The sequence below is a fragment of the Notechis scutatus genome, chromosome Z, assembly GCF_049901735.1.
Source record: "Notechis scutatus isolate UNSWTSFEM ecotype Mainland chromosome Z, rNotScu1.2, whole genome shotgun sequence".
NCBI lineage: Eukaryota > Metazoa > Chordata > Lepidosauria > Squamata > Elapidae > Notechis > Notechis scutatus.
Genome location: NC_142025.1, coordinates 7,410,104 through 7,435,593, shown reverse-complemented (window position 1 = coordinate 7,435,593; position 25,490 = coordinate 7,410,104). Strand labels below are relative to the sequence as shown.

General features: G+C 43.6%; 1 protein-coding gene across 6 annotated transcripts in view; it reads left to right on the top strand.

Annotated features, from left to right (window-relative positions):
- Nucleotides 1-25,490, top strand: part of PRKAG2 (protein kinase AMP-activated non-catalytic subunit gamma 2) — a 237,998-nt gene that overhangs the window by 45,785 nt on the left and 166,723 nt on the right. For 2 of the 6 annotated variants that reach the window (XM_087947853.1, XM_087947851.1), the window contains exon 1: nucleotides 19,724-19,783. The exons of 3 other annotated variants lie outside the window; for them this stretch is intronic. The gene's annotated coding sequence lies outside the window, so the exon portion shown is untranslated. Of the gene's footprint in view, nucleotides 1-19,723; nucleotides 19,784-21,258; nucleotides 21,683-25,490 lie in introns of those variants that run through there. One more of the 6 variants, XM_087947852.1, reaches the window with a different exon arrangement.

The following is a 25,490-nucleotide window of genomic DNA, read 5'->3' as shown; positions in this document are numbered from 1 at the left end:
AGAAAAGTTTTGCAATCTTTGCAACTCTGCAGGCTGAAGTTTTTGAACCACCCCAGGGGAGAATATTGTCGAGCTGGAGAGTAAACACTACGCAGGCTTTCTTTGCCAGTATGTGTGGCCCAAAGATGAAGGGCCTTTGTCATATTCATAATAGTTACTGCTTTTCAATTCAGTTGTCGATCAGTGGGGCTATTTAAAGCTCTTGCACCTCGTGGTCTTCTTTGAATAGGAGTCTCTTGTGATACACAGTTATGACTGGGTGCTTTGCAAACATTCAAAGTTACAAACAACCTGAAAAAGGGGACTTTACCACACAGTTCCAAAGTTCCAATGTTGAGGCTTCCCCTACGGTCATGTGACTGATCTTCAGTTGCTCAGCAACACAGCTGCATTGAGGGCCCTGTAGTCACATGACCACATATTACGTCGGTTTGGTGAAAACTGACGCTTCCTATTTTTGCCAAAATTGCGCTTTTTGTAAACCATTGGTAATCTTAACAGCTACAAGATTCGCTTAAAACTGCGGCAAAAAAGTTCATAAAATTAGGTCAGTCATGGGACTGACTCCTTTTACAATCATTATGACATACGAGTATTAATGTACAAGCACCATCACAGCTGTATTTTATTTATTTATTTATTTGATTTGTCAATCGCTTACAAGATAATAAGTATAAGAATAAACATGAGTAAGAATACAGGAAATAGGTACGAATAAATGGGGACAATAGGACAGGGACAGTAGGCACGACTGTGCACCTATGCATGCTTATGCAATATGTCATGGTTATATGACACAGTTATATGTCAAGGACTCAGGTGTGCCTGATTTGAACTCATCCGTTTCAATCCCACTTGCCATTCGTGGGATTCCTCAGGGGATCTGCAAATATCCAGATCTGCTTATCCACCAGATTATCCATTTGCAAGCCACCATTATACTCAGCTGATGTAGGCCTTTTACGTATCACTTCGATTCAATTGTGCTGGGCAAATCCAGTGATAGGTTTAAATTCAAAAATAAGAACTGGGATGAGGTAATATCCTTTGTGGAAACGGAAATGTTTTTAAAAAAGAGAATCTGAGACATTTTTAAGCTGTTTTCTTTTTTCTTTATTCTATTTATATAGCTAGCCATTTCATTTTTACGTGAGCTTAAAATAAGATAAATTAAAAATACAACACGCACAACATATTTTTTAAAGCCACAATAAATAAAAAAAACACATAAATATGCTCAGTATAAACAAAAAAATTAAAAATAAAAAGACATAGCAGCTGGGCAAAATCCAACCTGTCATCCACACAACTAAAGATGGGTTCTAACTTTCTTGGGTATAATAGCCCTGCTACAGTTATAAGGAAGATAATTTGTTGGGTGCATTTTGTTTATTCATTAAGAAAATATATATGGCAACCCAATTCACTCGTGGTGACTCTGGGAGGCTTACAGCATGGGTGTCCAATAAAACCCTTCCCAATCGGATCAATCACTTGATGGGCTCAATATCACCCTGGGTCTCCAGGCTCGCTGACAGAAATATTTCTTACAGCCCTGAAAATGTATGTCCCATTTTCCTTTCGGAAACTCAAGGCTGCATTTTTCTCATTAAAACAACCCTGTGAGGTAGGTAGAATTGAGTGAGAATGCCTGGCTGAAAGTCGATGAGATGCAAGTGGATCTTATGGAATCTAGTCCAAGTGTACCACAGTTATTTTGGCAGGCACATTGGCAGGAAGTAGTAGTCCAAAAATGTCGAAATTGTGTTATGGCAATACAATTGAAGCTCTGTGTCATGCATAATAATAGGTGGAGCTTTGATTCCACCCTTCTGACTGGCATCTGGACTTTACGAACCATACTTTTTTGTGTGAATAATTTAAGATTGTTTAAAAAGTTAAAAACTGATACAAAATGTGGGAAAAAAGAAAAGGAAAGAAAAGAAAAAGCTGTAAGTACAAGAAAGTGGGGGGAGGGAGTAGACGAAAGACAGAGAAAAAAGAAAAACAATACAAAGATGTACTTTCTGATGATCTTTACAACAGTTATAAATACCTGTACAATTATAAAGTTATTTCTTACTGGATGGTTTCAATAAAATTCTCTTCCTTCTTATAATCTATTCTGTCTAATGACCAAATCCAATAATCCATAATTCAAGTTTTTTTTTCATGCAAAAAGTCCATAAGAGGTTTCCAATCAATAACAAATGCAGATACTTTTTTTGCTGAACCTACTACTGTGTGTCTCACAAAATAAGGCCGGACCTTATTTTTTTTTGACTCCCGAAAAAACAGCTAGGCCGACTTTTCGGGGGTGACTTAATTTCCCCCCCCCTTGGATTGTCGGGTGGGCGGTGACGGCTTGGATGTTGACCTTGGCATTGGTGGGGCTCTTCATATCGGGAGACCTTCCGCCTCCGTTGCTTTCCCTTATCCCCATGCTGCCGTGGTGTTTAGAACAACACCGCGGCGTTTGGCGCAGCTATGCGCGGCGAGCCAGGGCTCCTCCCTGCAACCAGAGCCCAGCAGAGACACTCGGCTTCAGGCACTCCTGTCGCTGCCTTCCCTTCGCCTTCAAAGGCAAAGCCAATTCTTTTAAAAACAATGCCCTACCACTGGTACGACAAAGCCTCCCCTGCCCGAGAGGGCAGCCGAACCCCACGTGGGGAGGCAAATCTCCCAGGGCTGCAGCGCAGGATCAGCCCACCCCGGGAGAAGCACCCTGCCTCCATCCCTGCTTGGTGCTGGGCAGAGCGCGAAGAGCTTCGCCTGGGGCGCCCAGTGCAGCTGATAGGCGGGCCCTCCTGCCCAGCGGCGGAGCTCGCCAAGGCAGCGAGCGCCTCCCCGCTGGGCCCTCCGCTTATCTCGCCAGGGCCGTGCCAGAGCCGTGGCGGGCTGGGCAGAGCCGGGAAAGCGAGCCATGGGTGTGCGCCTGCCTGCCAAGCGAAAGAGCCGGGCCAACCCGAGCTTGGCTTCCTTCCCAAGTCCCTCCAGCCCGAACCCAAAGGGGCCACCAGGAGAGGCCGCCCAAGGCAGTGATAGTGCCCACCCATCCGTGGACAGGGAGGCAGGGTGTCCTCCTCCAATCTGAGCCCTGACTAGTGAGCACCTCTGCCCAATGGCTATGCCACTGCAGCATTTGGGGCTGCCAGTGATTTGGAGATGGGTGGGGACAGGGACGGGCTGGGCGAGGGGTGGAAAGGATGGGCGGCTTCGGGCTCTCTCCGCTGGACTTGCCGGCCAGGGAAGCAGCGCAGCCGTCGCCTCGCCTGCCTGTCCGTGGATGGGTGGGCGCTATCACTGCCTCGGGCAGCCTCTCCCGGTGGCCCCTTCTGGTTCGGGCAGGATGGACTTGAGAAGAAAGCCAAGCTTGGGTCGGCCCGGCTCTTTCGCTTGGCAGGCGGGTGTGCACCCGCGGCTCGCTTTCCTGGCTCTGCCCAGCCCGCACGGCTCTGGCGCAGCCTGGCGGGATGAGCGGAGGGCCCAGCAGGGAGGCGCTCGCTGCCTTGGCAAGAGCTCCGCCGCTGGGCAGGAGGGCCTGCCTGTCAGCTGTGCTGGGCGCCCCAAGTGAAGCTCTTCCCACTCTGCCCGGTGCCAGGCAGGGATGGCGGCTGGGCGCTTCTCACGGGGTGGGCCGATCCTGCGCTGCGGCCCCGGGAGATTCACCTCCCCATGTGGGGTTGGGCTGCCTTCTCAGGCAGGGGAGGCTTTTTTTTAAAATAAATTTTTATTGGTTTTTAAAAACAAACATAAACAAACAAAACATAAAAACATCAAATCATCTTCCATATATGTACATACAGTGTGCTGGTTGGTTTACAAATTGTTTTGTGCTTCCATTTCATAGTCTTCAATTATAATTACATTGTATATAATCTCGTATTTTCAATCAATATATTAAATACATTAATATCATTATTAATCAATCATTTGGCTATACTTTTATTTATTCATGTTTTCCAAAATGATCATATTTTACTTAATTTGTTTTATAACAATTCGTATCATCGTCCCTGATCTATCCTAGAATCATTTTGTAGATATAATTAGAAAAGAATACATCTTTATATATTTATTATTTTCTAAAAGTCTACATATTTCATTGCTATATTTTATTGTCTAACCATTGATAGAATAGATCCCAAATTTTATAAAATTGTTTATCATCTTGCTCTCTAATTTCAATGTCAATCTACTCATTTCAGCACATTCCAATATTTTCTTAATGATTTCCTCCTGTGATGGTATTTTCTCATTTTCCAGTTTTTAGCAAATACAATCCTAGCTGCTGTTAATACATTTACAATCAGGTATTTCAAGTCTTTACTATATATTTCAGGTAAAATTCCCAATAAAAATATTTCTGGTTTCAAATCTATATGCTTTTTTGTCATATTTTCCAACCACGTGTGGATTTTAGTCCAGTATTTTTTAGCATCCGCACAAGTCCACCACATATGGTAATATGAGCCAGGTATCTGATTATATTTCCAACATTTTTCAGATTTATTCTTGAACATTCTTGCTATTCTTGTCAGGGGAGGCTTTGTTGAAACAGTAGTAGGGCGTCGTTTTTAAAAGAATTGGCTTTGCCTTCGAAGGCAAAGGGAAGGCAGTGACAGGAGCGCCTGAAGCCGAGTGTCTCCGCCGGGCTCCGGTTGCAGGGAGGAGCCCTGGCTGGCCGCGCGTGGCTGCGCCAAACGCCGGCAGCACGAGGAGAAAGGAAAGCAACGGTGGCGGAAGGTCTCCCGATATGAAGTGCCCCACCAACACCGAAGTCAACGCAGGCAGCACCATATCCGGGTATGCAACAAAAGTACTTCCTAACGGCAAGGGCCCCCCCGCCATTCCCCCCCATTTTGCATGTTTAATATAGGCCTTAATTTGGGGGGGAGGGGCTTAATTTGATTTTATGCCTATAAAACATGCTGGGACTTTCTATTGGGGGAGCCCGTATTGTTGGAGAAACACGGTATGTTACTGCATTTGTTATTGACCACTGCACTAAACCTTTGCATCCTAAGGCACATCCTAAGCCCTACAATTACCATAATTTATTTATTTGATTATTATCCTCCTGTATTATTTTTACCAATAGGGTGGCAAATATAACCCTAACTCCTCCTATTTTTCTCACAACAACAAACCTGTAAGGTGGTTTAAGAGAGAGTGACTGACTCAAAGTCAGTCAGCTGGCTTTTGTGTCTAAGACAGGACTAGAACTCACAGCTTCCTGGTGATTAGCCTGGAGTCACCAAGCCAGATTTCATGCCTAGGGTGGAATTAGAACTCACTACCTCCTGGTTTCTAGGCCAGCAACTTAACCACTGCATTAAACCCCAAATAATTGCCTATATACATCTAGCGAGGTGGCCTTGAAGGAAAAATTCAGAAACTATCAATAAAAAGGACACAAGCTTTCCTTAAATCCTGGCAAGAATAATAATTTAAAAAGGGATTTAGATTGATTTCTCCATGACTCCTGGGGAGGTGTTTCTCAACGTTGGCAACATTAAGATCTGTGAACTTCAACTCCCATAATTCCCCAGCTTGCCATGCTGATTGTGGAATTCTGGGAGTTGAAGTCCACACGTCTTAATGTTGCCAAATTTGTGAGACAGTGAACTGAGGGAAAAGAGGCAGTAGAGAAAAAGCTTAACCAGACTTAACACAATTGTCTTAATGCAACCTTAATAAAGGTCAGTTTTAGACTTCTTGTTCTTTCGTAATCTGGTCCACCTCAAAAGGCTGACATTACCAACAATTGGCCTTCTGCTATGAGGTGTGCAACCTGGGGAAATTTCTGATTGGGAAAAACCTGCTTTAAAGATGACACAGTTCAAACATGGTTTAAAAGTAATGGGAAGGGGACAATTTAAAGCTCATACTTTAAATTGGGGCTAGAACAGAGGTGGGTATTCAGCAGGTTCTGACCAGTTCTGGAGAAGCAATAGCGGAAATTTTGAGTAGTTTGGAGAACCAGCAAATCCCACCTCTGACTGGCCCCACCCCCATCTGTTCTCTTCCTCCTGAGTCCCAGCTGATTGGCTGGATCTTCTTTGGTTGCCCTGCACAGGAGAATGGAGCTGGAAAGCAGGTTAGTGGGGTAGGGAGGGAATGGGGGATTTTGCAGTATCCTTCCCCCAGGCGTGAGGAGGGAATGGGGATTTTACAGTCTCCTTCCCCTGCCACGCCCACCAAACCATGCCCGCCACACCACACCATGCCCACCAAGTGATGCCACACCCACCAAGCTTCACCCACAGAACTGGTAGTAAAAAAATTTGAATCCCACCACTGGGCTGGAATATATTATTTAAGACAGGCACAGAAGTTTGGGTTCAGCTAGCCAATCTCTGAAAGGGTCGGATGAGCAATTAGAGGGGTAACTTCATTAGAGATGCTGGGGCCAAAAATTTGGACACACTTCTTTCCTGTGTATCAGGTTTAACATCCCTTTGTTTTCTTAAAAAGAAAAAAACTGCTGCCTCTTTAATGGATGCATTTTAGTTCTTATTTTCAACTCCTCACAAAAATTTTAAGTTATTTTTATTTAAAATTTGGATTATAATACTATAATATAAACTAATCTTAAAGAAAAGGGAATAGATAGGAGTAAAACATTCAAGGACAAAGAGTAAGGAAAGAAATGACGAGAACATAAATATACAAAGAAGCGACTTCTAATCATTACAAGTATAAACAAATTTAGCAACTATTCACTTCCCCTAAGGTTACAACCTTTTATCCCATATCTTATCTATAAACAAATCCATAAAACATCTTTTCACTCCTGATGTCAGCAGAAAGTCCATAAAGTGTTGCCAGAAAAAACAACATATCTTTTTAACTCCTCACAAAAATTATGCTGCTGTTTCATAATCTGCCACTTGTCAAATATGATCTGACGATGGAGGCTGTTGGGTGGCTATAAAAATGGATTGTAAATATATAGTTGTTTACCCATTTCCCCCCGAAAATAAAACCCAATCTTATTTCATTTTTGGTTTTGAAATAAGCACTAGGGCTTATTTTGGGGGGATGTCTTGTTTTTTCCTTGTGTATGGGAGGCCCATTTCTGCTTGCTCATGGTGGGGCAGGAGGCTGTGCAGTGTGCCAGTGCTGCTGTCATGGGGCGGGGGTTGCAGCTGCCCCACATGCCCCCCCACTGGCTTACCTCAGCAGCCCCGCAACTAGGCCACCCACACCCCGACACATGCCTTGCCTCATGGCAGTGGCTCCAGCAGCCCCATCCAGCAGGACCTCACTTGGCTGCCGGCCCACTTCTGCTTTCTCGCAGCCTCAATGGAACAGAAGACCGAGTGGCGATCTGGTGCTCTGGTCACGAGGCAGTTGTCAAGATGTGGATGACCTGGCTACGGGGGCCCTGAGGTGTGGAGTGTGTGGGGCAGCTCCACCATCCCCTCTCGCCTCACCTCATGTCATTAGCACCATGAGCAATCAAAAGGAATGGGCGGCTGGCTGGCCGTGCAGATGCTTAAGTAGGGCTTATTTCTGGAGTAGGGCTTATATTAGTTGCATAAAACCATGCTAGGGCTTATATTTTGGGATAGGTCTTATTTTGGGGAAAACAGGATAGGTGTCAGTTACTTGTTCTTTAAATTATCTGTGCTAAATTTTAAAATTAACTTTGAAAAGGATAAGGTCAACTGAGGGGCGGGGACTGACAAAAAAACTTAGATAGAGGTCCCAAACCTGTAATCATAGCTTCCATTTTGACCTTTTTTGACTCCCCCCTCCACAGACATCTCTAGAAAAGAAGGGAGACCAAAGCAGCAACTTCCCATGTCTCATTAAAATACCTGCATCTTCTCTCAGATCGTATAGACGCCCTCTGAAAAACTTCCATCAGGATAGGAATAAAATTCACCTCTCTGTATGTTTGGAAGCCTTTTTGCAAAATGAATCTGAATCTCTCTAAGATTGAAAAATCAGCTAGATCAGTAATAGCCTTAATGTATTCTAAAGGCCTTGTGAGTGTAATCAATCCCAACGAAATGCCTCAGAAAGAGTTAACATTTGGATGATCCACAAAATCTATGTTTACCAGTTCTAAATTATTATACTGTGCTATGGGAAATTTCCATCAGGAATGAGACTTGAAAAACAAAATAATAACAAAAATAATAATCCTCTGAGGATGCAGAACTCATCTCTGAAGCAACAGGGAGCAAATAGAGGACATTACTTCTGATTAGCGCACAGCAAGATCCAGAACTGTCAAAAGTTGAAAACCTTTGTTCACAGCTGTTTCCTCTCTCCATTTTTTTTTAATTTAAAAAACTGCCCTTTTTTAGTCTGATTTTCTCAGGCTCCGGAGTGAATGAACCACAGTTACATACATTGGTAAAAACTAAGCAACCACATCTCAATGTTTGAAACAGAAATAAAGTTTGAATAAGAGACATCCTCCAAAGGACTGTTTTTTATCTTGAATAAATAAAATATAGCCTGCCGGTGAGTTGATTCCTGGAAGGAAGTTAATTTCAGAATTATTTCTCAATAAGATGACTTTGGCCAAACTCAGAAAACTAAACAGGATCAGATTGGATTAGGTGTTGGGAGATGACAAGACTCACTTACCTTTTGTTGCCAAAAATTACAGGGCTGGGGAAGTTCATATACATCTTAAAAGTTGCTGTGTTTGAGAGACACAACAGGTAATCCTTGATTTATTACCACAATTGAACCCAACATTTATGTTGCTAAGTGAGACAGTTGTTACATGAGCTTTACTCCATTTGTTACGTGAATCGCTTCAGTTATTACTGGTAATAACATGGTTGTCAAATGAATTTGACTTCCCCATTGACTTTGCTTGTCAGAAGATTGCAAAAGGTGATCACACAACCCCAGGATGCTGCATCCATCATAAATATGAATCAGTTGCTAAGTATCTGGTGTAGGGTCTCCTGCTTGGGCAGGAGGGAGGGTTGGACTAGATGACCTGCAAGGTCCCTTCCAACTCTAATCTGTAATCTAGGATCTGAATTTTGATCATGTGACCATGGGGACGCTTGCAGGGGTCGTAAGTGTGAAGAACAGTCTTAAGTCACTTTTTCCGTTGATCTTGTAACTGTTGTAATCACTAAGTGAATGGTTATAAGTTGAGCAGTAGCTGTATTCATTTGGTTTCTTGTCTCACCTATTTGTTCCTTGTCTAACACTCATTATTACACCGTTTTTCTCTCTTTGACAGTCTGCCTTCGTAGGATTAAAATTCAGATTCCTGAGCTATCAATCGGCCCATTTTTAAATTGCTGCCTAGGTAGGTTTCCTTGAAAGAGGTCTACTCAAATCTGCAGCCAGTTGTCTCCGAGGATAGGTTGGCCCACTTGCTCCAGAGCTTCCACCACAAAGATGTTTCTTTCTTGTGCCCAAATCTGGTTCACAATTCCTACCCAGAGTTTTTTTTACAGATACTCTTTAGCTAGAAAGGAAGGATGAAGGCAGGATGCCCACCATCTTGCAGATTTTGACCTCTTCCCACATAGCCATGGGTGCCTTTAACAGAAAGAACATCTTGAGACAGCATTTAACACCATGAGTGAAATAATGACACTAGTGTGATCATACCCTGCCTACAATGATACCTTCAACATCATCAAACAACATCCGCCCATCCCAGGTCATTGGAAAGTGCCTGATTGGCCAACAAAAATGCTAAATCCAGTCTAAACACCTGGCTGACTATGCAACCAATCATAATACTAGCTTACATCCTGCAACAATAACACTGTCAAACAATATCTGCCTATCCCAAATCCTTGGGAAGGACTCAACGCCAAATTGAACCCAAACATCTGGCTGACTGCAGTCAACCATAATAATATAGTTAGCTCAATGTACGATATTTCAAAGGCATTACAGTTAGGACTGGGATATTTTGCTGGTACCTGTTTCAGTTTTATTCTCAGATTATATTTAGAGCTGTGGTGATGCAGTGGTTAGAATAGAACATGGATGTCAAACTCGCAGCATCATATTTCTGTCACATCATATTTTGCGATGTTTTCCCCATCCGCAGAGTTGGGGTGGGCGTGATCAGCATATGATGCATCGGGCCCATGGGCCGCCAGGTTGACACCCCTGGAATAGAAGCATTGCAGGCAAACTCTGCTCACAGCCAGGACGTCAATCCTGACTAATTCAAGGTTGACTCAGCCTCCCATCCTTCCGAGGTGGGTAAAATGAGGACCCAGATTGTTGGGGGCAATAGGCTGACTCCGTAAACCGCTTAGAGAGGGCTGGAAAGCACTATGGAGTGGTATATAAGTCTAAGTGCTATGGCTATTTAGGCTAATTTCTTTAACTTTTTCAGCAAGGTGCTTAACTTGTCTGAATAATATTGTGAGATGCTTCACCCAGTGGACTAAGCTATAGCTTCTTAAACTAGTTACTCATTGGTTAACTGTTTCCCTTGTTCTAAACCATAAATCAGAGGTCCCCACTCCTGGGCTGTGGATTGATACTTGGCTGTGGCCAGATCAGAACCAAACCGTACAAGTGGTAGGTGAGTGCCTGCAGCTCCATTGGCATGAGTGGCATGGCACTCACAGGGGTGCAAAACTCACATGGAACTATTTCTTTCCCCCCACTCCGACGGTTCACAAAGCTGGAAAGGTTGGGGACCACTGCAGTGGTGGAATTCAATTTTTTTTACTATCAGTTCTGTGGTCGTGGCTTGGTGGGCGAGGCAGGGGAAGGATACTGCAAAATCCGCATTCTCTCCCCACCCCACTAACCTGCTTTCCAGCTCTGTTTTCCTGTGCAGGGCAACCAAATGAGACCCAGCCAATCAGCTGGGACTCAAGGAGACAGAGAATAGATGGGGGTGGGGCCAATCAGAGATGATATTTGCTGGTTCCCTGAACTACTCAAAATTTCCACTACTGGTTCTCCAGAACTGGTCAGAACCTGCTGAATACCACCTCTGGACCACTGCCATAAGTCCTGGTTCAGGAAACAGCAGATGACCTCAGGGAATACTCTGGCCTTCAAGCAAAGAATTGCAGTTCAGTGCTGTATTATGTGTGAATTCATTCTTCACACCGAATGTTTTTCACACCATCTTCCAAAGCTTTTTTCAATCTGCTACTAACCTATTGCACTGAATCACACCCCCAATAATCCTCCAATCTGCACGAACAATGACGGAAGGGTCAAGGGAATTGCAGTCTGGCTGACCTGGTGGGTTTCATGATAGAAAGATAGAAAGAATCGTCCTCCGTTGCATTTATAACTTCGGCTGGTCCAGTTCCTAGAAGCAAAGAGCTAAAATTAAAAACAAAGGGTGCCGTGAGCTTCTTCAACTATGTTAAAGCTGTCTAGAAATTTAGCAAAATAAATTAACCCCCTCCCCCAGTCTTTTAAAGATTGGTGGGTTTTAAAGCTTGGAAAGAATTTCAGTCTCAGAAACTCTTGGAACCATATTGACGTTAAAAATATAAGAAATGTCAGTGTTGATAAATGAGGTTGGAGGTCTCTGTCCATTAGAGTCTATTAATATTCCTCTATTAATGTTCCTCTTCCGGCAGTCAATGTCTTTTGCTTTACTGGAAAAAGCTTTCCTTTTCCTAGGGGTTTTTATGAATTGCCCTTCTGAAGGACATCAGATTGCTGCACGGGATGACCTGCCCATTAGCCTTGTTAATTTACATCCGTCTGATAAATCGATGATTATCTTCTTGAAACTTTGCTCTTCTCAGAGTAGATACTGTATATTGAAGCTAGCGCCCTCTGCTGTCCTAAAGCCATATCTTAACTCTTCATTTGCATTCTTTTTTTTAAAAAAAAATATAATAATCAATTCCTGGTTTATAGAAAGACACAGCCGTGTAGCTTTCATGGCAATAGTAAAGAGGAAGTTTAGCATGCCTTCTTCCAGAATGATTTTCATCTTCCTGGTCCAGCCTAATGTTTTTCAACTTTAAGATGCGTGGACCATCTCCCAGAATTCCATAGCCAGAATGGGTTAGCCTACAATACATTTTTTCCCTGGAGCCCAAAATCCATGATTATGCTCACCTCTGCTTAGGTTCTATGCCCTGACAAGAGCAGCCTACAACATTAAAGATCAGTTCAGGTGGATGAAGCCACAGTCCAGTCTTGGTTATTTTCTTACATGGGTTGAAGCCTGGATTTTGACATTGATCAACCTTACTTTGTTATTTTTGGCTGTCAACCAAAAAACACCATGGTTTCTCCAAGATGTATTCTGGTCAGCAAGCTTTGCTTGGAATTACTTGGCTGAGCCTTGTCTCTGGAGTTGACAAGATATTAATCAAACTTTATCAATTGTGTCAGAAACTGGTAATACAATTTAATGCAATTAAAAGTACAAAAATAATCAAAGATTGAATTTTTTTTAGCAGCTTTGCCCTTGATCTTGCAAAAGAATGCTGAAGTACAGTTTCAACCAGGTTGTTTTTTTTAAATTTAATCCTATTTTAAGGTTTCGGCAGGTTCTTACAAGCTTGTTTTTGTGTGAAAAAGATGCTAATTGCACCCCAATGTTATTTCAGACTCAATACAAGCGGGTTTTTGACATCCTAAAGCAGGGACTGATGACATCGTATACAAGTCTGCTGTTGAAAGGAAAAGAGCAAATGGAATGGATGGACTGGAGATGTTGACTCTAGGCAAAATTGATGACCTTTTTAGACCATGACGTAGAAAAAGCACTTTCAGAAATTGAACTGGGGAGGTTTCTTCTAATACAGATAGTGCCCACTTAACAACCATTTCTTTAGCAACAGTTTGAGATTATGACAACACTGAAAAAGTGACTTATGACCAGTTCTCACACTTATGGCTTTCCTCGCAGTTACGTGATCATGACTTGGACCGCTTGGCAACTTTGCATATTTATGATGATTGCAGCATCCCGTGTTACATGATCACCGTTTGTGACCTTCCGGCCAGCTTTGGAGAAGCAAAATTTATGGGGAATCCAGCAAATCACAGTCACGTGATCAGAGGTGGGTATTCAGAAAGTCCTAACCAGTTCTGGAGAACTGGTAGCAGAAAATTTGAGTAGTTCGGAGAACCGGCAAATCCCACCTCTGACTGGCCCCGCCCCCATCTATTCTCTGCCTCCTGAGTCCCAGCTGATTGGCTGGGTCTTCTTTGGTTGCCCTGCACAGGAGAACAGAGCTGGAAAGCAGGTTAGTGGGGTGGGGAGGGAATGGGGACTTTACATTATCCTTCCCCTGCTTGATGGTCATGTTATTGGCTGGGCGTGACCAACTCAACATCACTCACATCGAGGCACACATCTTGCCTGGCCTCTTGTGACTGTGGGGATGCTGCAACAGTCATAAGTGAAAAATGGTCATAAGTCACTTTTTTCAGTGCCATTGTAAATTTAAATGGTCACTCCGCACAAGCAAAGTACCAGGAAAGGAGGGGGGAAAAAACTCCAGAGACGTTCCAGAGACAGGAAGTCTAGTCCTGCCAAGAATGTAATAAGGGTTAACGGAGAGGCAGTTTCTGTAAGCAACATCAGAATGTTTCCTTCCTGCCTTCCTTACAGGATTAGGCCAGTAATTTCTTCTAACAATCGGTTCTCCAAACTGCTTAGAATGTTAACAACTGGTTCTAGCGAATAGTTGCGAACTAGTAGAATCCCACCCCTGCATCTAACAATGAATTTTCCAGTCCCTATTGTAGTCATAAGTTGAAGACTACTTTGTAGGAGAAGGAGTGGCAAACTAGGGGGTGGAGTCAAAAGAGGAATCAGCCTACAGCAGGACTGTCAAAGTCGCAGCCCCTGGGCTGGATGCATCACGCGCTGGCCACGCCCACACCCGGTTTAGCGAAGGGGGAAAAGTCCCGATAGGTCACATAACACTGCTGTGATGGCATGAGTTTGACACCCCTGGCCTAGAGTCTCTGTGAAGCCACAGACATAGTCCCAAATCCAATTGCCTTGGGGAGTTGAAATCCATCCATCTTAAAGTTGCCAAGATTGGGAAACACTGTCTCACATCATGGGACTGTTGATTTCTGAGCTTTTGCCAGAAACAGAGGTTTACTTCCGGTTTTTGGCAAAAGTAAACCCATTGGGTATAATGAGTTCATTTAACGAAGTGTATTCACTTAATGACCATCATATTCTTTTAATGACCACCTCAAAAAAGATCATTAAATTGGATGTAGTCACAGGGTGACCGACTTCACGACTGCCCTGATCTTTGGTCATAATTGTGGCCTCAATTACAGTCGGATTACCTGCAGTTTGGAAAATCCATATTGTGCATGCTTTTCCCATTCCATAGAGCCCAAAATGGTTAATGTTAATGTTTGAGAACAAAATATACATGATGGCGAGCCCTCTGCCCTCAATTCTTTTTCCTGGTTGATCGGTGAAAATTGATAATAAGCTGAAATGGGGTTTTCATAGTAGGGAGCCGGACCTCTTGTCTTGAGGTTAGCAATTATATTGATTTCCTCTATTTGATCTGCCTGCAAAATAGAAGGATTAGATATGATTTTTTTTTGTAGTTATCAAATCAATGTGCCTTAAGTAAGGCACATTTAAAATCAGGGGGGGGGGATTCAAAATTCCCAGCAACCAGTTTGCTGCCCAGTTGCTGGGTGGGCATGGCCATGGTGAGTGTGGCCTACCGGTACTTCCGATAGGGTTGTTTTTCACCTCGCTAAGGGTCTGGAGCAGTGGTGGGATTCAAAAACTTTTACTTCCAGTTCTGTGGGCGTGGCCATGTGACTGGGTAGGCAAGGCTTTTTTTTTTTTGCAGCCCCCACCCGTTTTTGGGAGCTTCCTAGCCTCAGAAGAGCCTCGGGGGAGGGTGGGGGGGTGTTTTTGCTCCCCTAAGGCTCCTCTGGGGCTCAGGAAGAAAAGGAACGGAGCATGGGAGGGGCATGCAGCGCCCCTCCAAGCTCCGTTTTGGGAGCTTCCTAGCCTCAGAAGAGCCTCGGGGTGTGTGTTTTTGCTCCCTTAAGGCTCCTCTGGGGCTCTGGAAGGCAAAAAATGGAGGGGGGCCTGAGCTCCTCCCTCCATTTTTTGCCTTCCTGGGCCTCAGCAAGGGGAATCCCGGCACAGCTGATCTTATCTACAGCTGATTATTGGGAAGGAAAAAAAAAAAAACAACCTTAGGTGAATGTCAGGTAGGCGGGCGGGGTGAGCGAGCATCAGGCGGGAGGGCAAACGGGTGGGGGGCGTGGCCAGCCAGAACTTACTACCGGTTCGACGACCCACTCCAAATTCTTGCTACCGGTTCGGCCGATGCGGTACGAACCAGCTGAATATCTCGGGCCTTTGGGAGGGTGAAAACAGAGTCCCCTAGGCTCTGGAGGCCCTCTGGAAGCTGGAAACAGGTCCGTTTCTGGACTTCCGGAAGGCCCATTTTTCCCCCTCCCAGAGCCTCTGCACAGACCCAGCACTTACTTACCTCCATCGAAAATGGGTCACGTGGAGACTCCTGGGAAGGGCGGAGCCGAGTGGGTGGGGCCAGTCAGTCGGTTCAAATACCGGTTCGGTGAACCAGATGCAAATTTAACATCTGGTTTGCCCGAACTGGTCCGAACCAGTAGAATCCCACCCCTGGGATTTAAAATGTAATTTCCAAATAAGGAACCATAAGAACTGTGGACAAACAGACACCAGCTCAATCAAAATAGGAAGGAACAATAAAAAAAATGCATGCAGAAAGAAGAAACTATGTAAGGGGAATTAACAGAATTTCCCATTTTACAACTGTTTGTACTCTTAAAATAGCCATAACTCCAAGCCCTGCTATCTTGGAGTTATAGGCTCTCATCTAATCCTGAGCTGATTTGCTTAGCTCCTGTAAGGTTCAGTAAATTAAGGACCATTGTTTTTATCAGTAGTTTCATGAATTTGTTCAATTATCATACCCAATTTTTCCTCTGGGAACCCATCACAGGTTGCTATTTTAGAAACATAATGTGGACAGGTTCTTGATTGAAGCAAAGAGTTCATTCTGTGATTTTAACTTCCCCCTTCCTTTCCTTTCCTTTCCTTTCCTTTCCTTTCCTTTCCTTTCTTTTCCTTTCCTTTCCTTTCCTTTCCTTTCCTTTCCTTTCCTTTCCTTTCCTTTCCTTTCCTTTCCTTTCCTTTCCCTTCTTACATTTTGTAGTTGTTTATTTGTTTAGCAAATTTTTATGGTCACCAGTCTCAGATATGTGACTCCAAATAGTTGACAATTAAAAACAAAATACTTTAAAAGCAGTATAAAAGAACCAAAATGTTTAAAGCAATATTAATTCCAAATACACTTCAGTGAGTGGGTGGGTAACTATGGACTAGAAGCCTTTGAAAATTGCCTTTGAAACATCATGTTCGGTCTTTATTAATTGTCATGGCAATTCAGTTGTCATCAGTGAACCAGAACTATAAATTTGCTATCTGATGAGACTATTGTGGATGTTAATTACAAAAACGGGACTTGGCAAACCTCCAGGGTTTCATAAAAGTCAGTGATTGATGATAGAGATAATTAAAATATGGATGCTTCATTTTCCTTGCCCAGAAAACGCCACTCTCCAAAACTGCAAAAAAATGCCAATGAACAAGAAAACATAGAATCAACAGAAATTAAGAACACATCAAATCAAGATGGCTCCCAGAGCCCAAACATAAAAAGAAGGAATAAATGCCCCCAAACAAGAATTTCCCACCCAACATATTGAAAGCATCAAGTTGATGAACACTATCAAATCTATTTTACATATTAAAAAGTCAGAAAACAGAGTGCTAAAATATTTGAATACCTAAAACCCCTATGATAAGGAATTTGGAAATCTGGGGTCCACTGATTTAAGTAAGGTAGACCCTGAGTTATGACCATTTGCTTAGTGACAAGAGTTTAATGACAAGAGTTTAGCTACAAGAGCAATCCTGTGTGATTCTCCATCCTTGAGGAAAAATGCCAGGTGTATACAGCAGGACGGCATATGTTTTCAGAGTATTGCAGTGTAAATTCAGTGCCAGAAAAGTAAATACAGATTATTTAAGCTTCTTTATAAACACATAAAGTAAATTTTACAATACCAGTTGTAGATTTCTCTAACATGGAGCAAACTCAAACAGAAGCAGGTTCAGAGCAGAATAGCAACTCAAGAGCTCAGAAACAGACATCAGTTTCACTTTAGTTCAGCAGGCAAGCAAGCAAATTAGTTTCATTTTCAATAGACAAGACTCAGAGCTTAACATAGCTTCAGAGCTTAATATAGAGCCATGCCTAGGCTACTTCTAGTTTCAGTTTCCAAACAGTCTTCATTGGCTGCCTTAGTTGCTATGCCTATTCATTGGCTGACCTTGTTACCATGCTCTATTCCAGTTCATGAATATACAATATGCTTGATTTTCCCACTCATTTATCAGTTTGGTCTAATCCTACAGTACAGATAATCCTCAACTTGCAACTATTTGTTTAGTGACCATTCGAAGTTGCAGTGGCAATGAAAACAGTGACTCATGACTGGTCCTTATTTACGATCGTCATGGCATCCCCCAGTTGTGGGAACAAAATTTGGGTGCTTGGAAGCTAGCATGTATTTACAACAGTTGTGGGGTCACATGATGATTGTTGTTTGTGATCTTCCCACTGATTTCTGACAAGCAAAGTCCATGGAGGAAGCCCGATTAACTTAGCGACTGCAGCAAAAAAAGGCTGTAAAATTGGGTGTGGTCATGTGATCATATGGCTTAGCGAAGGAAATTCTGGTCCCAAATTTGGTCGTAAGTTAAAATTACCTGTAGATGATCTTTATTCTATATAGTACCAGTTGCATGTGTAGTAATGGGGCCAGACCAGACGGTTTACAAAGAAATATGAGAAAACTGTGATTGGAAGAATTGATGGGGAGAGGCTGAACAAGAAGTGAAGCCAAGAAAGATGAAAGCAGCAGAGCAGGAACAACACAATGTGGTCTCCCTGAGTACAGATCAGAGGTGGGTATAAAGCAGGTTCTGACCAGTTCTGGAGAACCGGTAGCGGACATTTTGAGTAGTTTGGACAACTGGCAAATACCACCTCTGACTGGCCCCGCCCCCATCTCTTCTCTGCCTCCCATCAAGTCCCAGCTGATCGGCTGGGTCTTCTTTGGTTGCCCTACACAGGAGAACGGAGCTGGAAAGCAGGTTAGTGGGGTGGGGAGGGAATAGGATTTTGCAGTAACCTTCCCCCAGGAGTGGAGAGGGAATGGGAATTTTACAGTATCCTTCCCCTGCCATGCTCACCAAGCCACGCCCGCAGAACCGGTGGTAATATTTTTTGAATCCCACCGCTGGTACAGATAGTTCTTGATTTATGACCATAACCGAGCCCAGAATTACAGTTCATTAAGTCACTGCAGTTGTTAAGTTTTGTGCCATTTTATCACCTTTTTGGCCACAGTTGTTAAGTGAATCATGTCATTAAGCAAATTCATCATATTTCATATTTCTCCATCGACTTTATTTGTTGGAAGCCAACTGGGAAAGTTACAAGTGTGATTACATTGACTTCAGAACAGTGCAAATAAATCCAGGCCAGTTGCCAAGTGCCCAAATTTTGACCACAGGACCCTGGAGATGCTGCATCGATCATAAGTGTAAAAAACAATTTTTTTCAGGGCCATTGTGACTTTGAACCGTTACTAAATGAATGGTAGTAAGTCAAGGATTATTTGTACAAAAAAATTCAACTAAAGTAGAACATGGCCATAAAATAAAGAAGGACTTTGAAATTTCTAAATGATAGCAAGGAAAGAAATCTATAGGGTGCCCCTCTTCCCACGGTGCTTCTTATGTTAGTAGGTAATCCATTCCTGACTTTTTTCTTGCTTTGTTAAACAAATTAAGAATGAATGAAATTTAGGAGGTATGTCATTTTGGAAGAGATAGCACTAGCAATAGAATTTAGATTTATATACTGTCCTTTAGTACAGTGGCCCCCAACCTTTTTTGTGCCACGGCCCGGTACCGGCATCACAAAATGATCCGCGGCCCGGTAATGGCATCAGCTTGCATGACAAGGCAAGCCGAGCGACCGGCCAGCCAGCCGTCCCCTGTTTCTCCCGCCACCTTCAACTCCTCCTTTGTACCTTTGTCGATGGGCTTCGCCGGGACAGCTTCGGGACGGTCGCTCGGCTCGCCTTGCCTTGGGTGCTGAAAGAATCCTCGCGCCTTAGTTTCGTTCAAAGCCCCCCACCCCTTCGATGAAACTAAGGCGCGAGGATTCCTTCAGGACCCAAACGCCGCTTTCCAACTGGAAAAGCTCACCCGGAAGCACTTTCTCGTCAAACAAGATGGCGGCAAACCGGCGGCCCGGTAGGAAATGTTCCACGGCCTGGTACCGGTCCACGGCCTGGTGGTTGGGGACCCCTGCTTTAGTACTTTACAGCCCTCTCTAAACAGTTTACAGAGTCAGCATATTGCCCACAACAATCTGAATCCTTATTTTACTGACCTCGGAAAAACGGAAGGCTGAGCCAACCTTGAGTCAGTCAGGATCGAACTCCTGGCAGTCAGCAAAATTAGCCTGCAATACTGCATTCTGACCACTGCGCCACCACGGCTCTTAGAGGCGATTGATTGGGAGATTTAATTGTTCTCATGAGAGGAGAGGCAGACATTTTCATGGAAGAAGCCACTTCTTATAAACATCACCCCAAAGACTCAAACCAATGATCCTTTATTGTTCTGTTTCTTTTTTTTTAAATATAGTTTCCTCTTCATTGTCATGACCTCCTTGGAAGAGAAGACAGTGACGCTGATGAAGTGTCATCCAATGTGAGAAAGCATGCAACTACTCCATAAAACTCTTGGCAGGGAACTCTTAAAGCAGGGGTGTCAAACTCGATTTCACTGAAGGTCGCATCAGGGTTGTGTTTGATCTTGGGTGGGGGGCAGGAGCGTGTGGCCAGCTCGATGTAACTTGTGTTGGGACGCCTGTGGTGGCCTGAGCACTCTGACAGCAAAAACTGGCTCCCGAGTGCCGTTTCTGGCTGCAACGGCCTCCTGCAACCCTCTGCCAGCAAAAACGGAGCTCGGAAGGGCTACACACAGCTCTCCAGAGCTCCGTTTCACTGACTGTTCCTTTGCTGTTTCCAGAGCAGCCCCGCAGAGGCTGTTCCTTTGCTGTTTCCAGAGCAGCCCCGCAGGACTGCTGAGCTGGATCCGGCCGCCAGGCCTTGAGTTTGACACCCCTGGCCTAAAGGGATCTATATTTTTAGGCTGTAAAATTCATGATTTTCCTTAAAAGCATTTGGCTTAAGATTTTTTTAGCATTAGCATTAGATCCTACCATGTTATGCAACATACTGGGGAGCAAGGGAACTCTAGTAATTTACAGTTTTGGGTGAGTACGTCAGTGTGCTTCCAGTGTGATGTTTAAAGTCTTTTAAAGTTGTCTGTGAACTTTCTTCACCATGTGTTTCGGGGCCGTTTGGCATCCGGGGTGGGTGGATGTCCATCTCATTGCCATCTTGGGAATTTGATTATTCTTCGTACGGGATATTTGACCTGCATGTTGGAGTCTTCTACACGCAACTATACTATGTCATTTGCAGAAGAAACTCCTTTGGAGCACTTCTTCCTTAGTAACACGGTCCAAATAGTGGATTTTTAGGATTCAGCGATTCGATTTGTTGGAAGTCGTTGAGTATTTTGTTAATACTTGCTGACGCCTCTCACTGGCATAAATAGCATAAAGAGAGGCAAGCAAATGTAATTTAAGTTTCAGTGATATACGTGACCTTAGCTGGTTGGGTGACTTTCTCTTAGCCCAACCCACTTCAAAGGATTATTATTGTGGTAAAAATAGGGAGAGGAAAGAATATGATTTATATTCAGCACCTTGAGTTATTTAGAAAAATGATAAAAGCAGAGTATAAATAAACACTTAAGTAAAAATCAAATAAATGGACACTCCTTTGCTGCCAGGGACACAGAAAGAAAATCGTGTTCTTTCCCCCTCACCCTGAATTGACAGCAAAGCCACACAACCAATAGATTCTCCTTAAGTGTAGCAGTGGTGATTTTGCTAAATTGATGCTGTTTGCATCCATAAACAGATCTTGCTTCGGTGTCATCAGAGAACGGTCTCCTTCCCGCTATTTAAAAACAAAAAACAGGCTTCTAACACAAACCTCTTAAAGTAGAGATATTTTCTTACGTTTCCCACACTTTTACGCTCTGCTCTTCCCGCCCCAGTAACTTTGATGCAGACTGGATAATGTTCTCCCTGCCCCCGAATCCTGAAGCCTGGCTCTTGTTGGGCTTAGAGACTTTCACACACCTGGAGAATGGTTATCCTTTCTCTCAGGGCGATTCCCGTTTTCCTCTCTTTATAAAGTTAAAAGAGGAGCCTGCAGGATGCTCCTGAGCATCTCTAGGCAGACTCAGGTTTGCCACTTCGTGCCCAGGGAACTCTCCTGGCTTCCCATCGGTATGCCCTGACATCAGACCAATTGCTCTCTCCTCGGGGAGTTCAGAGGATACCCAGACACCGGTTCCCATCTGTTGGGGGAGCAGCATCGTCACTTCCTGGGCTTGAAAGCATTTTGAGTTTTTTTTCCCTCCCTCTAGTTTATACCCCATTCTCAGACATCCCCCAAAGAAGATTATTATTATTTTCTTAAGTGCTTTTCTGTGGTTATTTCAACCCAAGGTGCAGGATTGTTCTGAATCGTAAGTAATGCATGAGTCATCGGTATTATGTTTTCCTGCCGGAGGAAAAGCAGGCAAAACTGCCTGTGCCGGGGGAGACATCTATATTTTAGAATAAGGGGTTTTGAAAGAGAGAGAGAGAGAGATCAGACGTGGGAAAGGGGTAGTAATCCTTGTTCGTTTTGATGAAGTGGATGGTTTTTGTTTGGGTTACAAGTCTAACTGGCACGGTGATGCTTTCCTTAATTACAGAAAATGAAAGGTTGCATGCATCGTGGTCTTGCCCTGGTGGTTTGCCACCCATAACTCCCCCTCCCCTTTTTTACAACTAGAGCAAAAGATCTGACAGGGGACCCATGGGGAGAAGCAAAGAGGGAGGGAGCACGGAGTACTGTCTGTATGAAAATATTTTGATGTTCTTTTAACCATCTGTTCTCTGCAGTAGCATTCGCCTCGCTCTGCTCGCTCAGCTGAGCAGAAGCTGTCGGAGATTCCCAGCTAGTTGCTCTGTTTAAGAAATATCTACCTAACAATCTTAGGTTCGGGTCAGTTGGGAGTTGGGAGGCTGAGGATTTGACTTTCAAACATTCGCGCAGAAGAAGCAGAATGGAACTTCATGGCTTAGCAAAATTTGCAAGGCTGGGCAAACTCAGCTGTAGCTGCAAATTTGGGGCAGGCTAAAACTACATGGAGGACAAACCAGCATCCTGTCCTAATGTTGGAGTGCTCTGGTGAAACCAGGAGTTTGGGAGAAGACAGGCTTGCCCAGATTGGCCTTGTGCAGCTATGACAGAAGTTCCTGTAGCCAAAAGCACACCTCACCTTTGAGGTTTTATTTTTATTTTTTTCATAATGGTGATTGATGCTCAGCTATGTCACCTTCATACTTTCACACAAGTTTGGAGAACTTGCTGTAGTAGTGTTGGGTGTTTTTTTTTTATATAGCATCACCTCAACTTTCTCTCTCCATTGTCCATTCTGGGTGGGTATTTTAATTGAGCAACATCGGGAGGATTACAGACCCTGCATTATTTTTTCCATGGCTTTGTGGACTTGCTTCATTGGAGTGATTGCCTGGAATTCTTCATTTATTCTTGAAAGAGAGGATGGGAATTGGAGGGATATAAAGAGAGGCAGGGGGAGGCAGGAGAAGAGTAAGAAACTTGGGGGGTTTGAACCTGGTTCTCTGGACCAAACAGCTATGGTTAAGCAAGCCAATAGAAATAGGCTGGTCATGTTTCTCAGTCCTGGCAAAATAGGTGACTTCAACTCTCAGAATTCCCCCATCTCAGGAATCTTCTCCAGCACCAACATCAAAGGCATTAATAATCTTCCTATCTTGCTTCTTCAGAGTCCATTTTTAATTTCCACAGAGTGTTACGGGGAATACTGTGGCTTGTACAATTCTTGTTTTTGTAGATGTACACATATCATGGGATCTGAATATTTTTTCTAGGGTCTCCATGGCCCTCTACCAGGTACTACCAACACCCTGCCAACAAAAGTGCGTAGAGTCAAGGCTGTGGTTTTCTCATTTGCAATGTATGGTTGCGAAAGTTGGACCACAAGAAAAGCTAAGCGCCAAAGAATGGAGGCCTTTGAACTCTGGTGCTGGAGGAGGAGACTCCTGCGAGTCCCTTGAACTGCAAGGTGATCAAACCGGTCAGTCCTAGAGGAGATCGACCCTGACTGCTCTTTAGAAGGCCGGATCCTGAAGTTGGCCACCTAATGAGAAGGAAGGACTCCCTGGAGAAGAGCCTAATGCTGGGAACGATTGAGGGCAAAAGAAGAAGGGGACGGCAGAGAAGGAGGTGGCTGGATGGAGTCACTGAAGCAATAGGCGTGAGCTTAAACGGACTCCGGGGGATGGCAGAGGACAGGAAGGCCTGGAGGAACGTTGTTCATGGGGTTGTGATAGGTCAGACACGACTTCGCAACTAACAAGAGCAAACCAAGTATTGGCCAGTGGCATATTTCTTGACTTCTTGTTCCTTTATTGTTGGTGGTTGATCCTACAAGGCAGAAGATACCCATTATTTCAATGTCTTCACTCTCTTTTTTAAGGCTGATTGTTCTACCTGATGCCCTTATTTTGGCCTTCTTTATATTTAATTCTAGTCCGGTGTTTTTCACTGTGTTCTTTGGTGTTTAGTACCAAGGCTTGCAGTCCTGGAATAGCAGAGAGTGCCCATTTCTGAGAGCAGCGAAATTAAGATAGGAATTCAGAGAAAGCTTACCTGCAGGTAAATCTAAAGCACCTGAAAAGCTTTAAAATTTACTTCATTGGGTCAGGACAGATTATCTTGTTCTGCTATTCCTTTTTTTTAAATTCACGGATAATGCCACTACATCACTGTGGCTTTTTAAAAGAAGCAGGATACATTCTGACCTGATTTTCACAACCATGCTGGATTTCATTAATGAAAAACAAGTCTCTGGAGCAAAGATAGTTCATTGTAGCCAGGCAGATAAACTTTTTATTCCCTTACTATGCTACAGGTTAATTTGAAGCTACTTTGTATATGGCTGTGTTCCTCAACCTTGGCATCTTTAAGAGGTGTGGATTTCAACTCCCAGCCAGCTATTGAAGTCCAGACCTTTTAAAAATGCTCTAGGCAGAGGAACACTGATACATAGAAAGCAGCACTGCAGAATGGAGCTACCTATTCCATCTGGCATGCAAATGGCACAAAGTGTTTTGGCTGAACCTTGGTTTATAGACTACATCCTGGACTTTGGAGGGGTGGGAACATAGCTTTATGGATTCCTTGTCACAAGTTCTGATAACAACCTTCATTTAAAAACACCAGAAGATTATAAATCAGGAGCTGTCCATCCTGGTTATCCACATGCTGGTTCTTCATATAGAGCAGGGATCTTCAAACTTGACAGCTTTAAGACTTGTGGACTTCAACTCCCAGAATTCCTCCTCCAGTCATGTTAGCTCAGGAATTCTGGGAGTTGAATTGCACAAGTCTTAAACTTGCCAGGTTTGAAGACCCTTGATTTAAAGGCTGTACATGAACAGCAGGTGGCAGCATTTAAATGATCTAGGCTAGGGCTAGGCTGATAGCAAAAAAACCTAAAGTCTTGGATGATGCACCACTAGGAAATTCAAATCTACAGTCAAGACTAGGAAGTAAAACAAAAAATCCTCAAAGGCAGAGGACAAGCCACTTTTATACTGCTGCCATGAAAATAATAAATACGTGTCCATGTAGACAATAGGAGTAAATCTGAACTTTAAAAAAGTTCTCCCTTTCTACTTGAGGTAACAGTGGGGAAAAAGCACTAGGAATTGAAGTCAGCAAGTATTTTATTAGGAGCCGAGGAAAGAATGTAAAGTTCGGCAATTGCAAAAGAAAAAAAAAAGATTTTATGTAGAAAAATTTATTTCCAGGCACCTATCAGCCCATTAAAAACGTGCCTCCCTCAATTCATTATTGCAACATTTGTCATGTGTGGGTGAAATTAGAACACCATGGGGAGGGGACGGTGGCGTTTGTTTGCTTTTGAAATGGAAATTATGTCCGCGTGCGCACACACAGAGATAGATGCATAAAGGAGGAAAGTGTCGGGATATGACTTTTTCCGAATTTTTTCTGCTCAGAAGCTTCCTTAGCCATCTGTGAATCCTGTTGGAGGCAGACTGATAGTACCTGAACATCCATAATCCAGCACATGCAGTTCTTCTCGAAAAAATGTTCTGCTGATGGTATAAGGAGGGGGAAGAAAAAGTTACGCTAGCCCAAAATAAGACTTTTGATGGTCTCGGAAGTTTTTGTTTGGGAATTGAATTGAATGGAATACTTCATTTGGCTAAGCATGA